The sequence below is a fragment of the Chrysochloris asiatica genome, unplaced genomic scaffold (genome assembly GCF_000296735.1).
Source record: "Chrysochloris asiatica unplaced genomic scaffold, ChrAsi1.0 scaffold00025, whole genome shotgun sequence".
Lineage (NCBI taxonomy): Eukaryota > Metazoa > Chordata > Mammalia > Afrosoricida > Chrysochloridae > Chrysochloris > Chrysochloris asiatica.
Window position 1 is genome coordinate 20,185,991 of NW_006408543.1, and position 823 is coordinate 20,186,813.

General features: G+C 39.5%; 1 protein-coding gene across 1 annotated transcript in view; it reads left to right on the forward strand.

Annotated features, from left to right (window-relative positions):
• Window positions 1-823, forward strand: part of FOXN3 (forkhead box N3) — a 523,145-nt gene that overhangs the window by 121,323 nt on the left and 400,999 nt on the right. The window lies entirely within an intron of this gene.

Genomic DNA, 823 nt, shown 5'->3' on the forward strand with positions numbered 1-823 from the left:
ATCAACTTGATGGCACTTATCAACAACAACAACTGGACAAAATATTGCGTGATGCAGAAAACATGAAAAGAAGATGGAAGGAATACACAGAATCACTGTCCAAAAAGAAATGATTGGTGTTCAACCATTTCAAGAGCTAGGATATGATCAAGAGCCAATGGTACTGAAGGAAGAAGTCCAAAGTGCATGAAGGCATTGACAAAGAACAAGGTTCTAGGAGCTGATGGACAACAAATTGAAATCTTTCAAAAAACTGGTGCAGCACTGGAGGCACTCACTCATCTATGCCATGAAATTTGGAAGACAACTACCTGTCTAACTGATTGGAAGACATCCATATCTGTGCCCATTTCAAAGACAGGTGACCCAACAGAATGTAGAAATCATTGGAAAATATTGATATCACATGCAAATTAAGTTTTGGTAAAGATCATTTAAAGCCAGCTGCTTTAGTTCATTGACAGGGAACTGCCAGAGGTGCAATCCAGATTCTGAAGAGGATATATAAGAAGGATATCATTCCTGATGTCAAATGAATCTTGGCTGAAAGTGGAGACTACCCGAAAGAAGTAAGCCATTGCGGATCCCTGCTGCTCATTAACTACATTTGCAACAAACAAGTCATCAAAAGTTGTTTTCAGTGGAGAGTCTTCGAAGCATCCAGTTGATAAGAAGAAAGGGTATATGCACAAGAACACCCACATTTGCAGATAGTACCCACTTGACCTGGCTTCAATGACTGGATGATCAGAGCTCAACTAGAAGAAGAAAGAAGAGGGGAAAAAAGAATCATCTGATACAATTTGATGAACTTGACCTACAC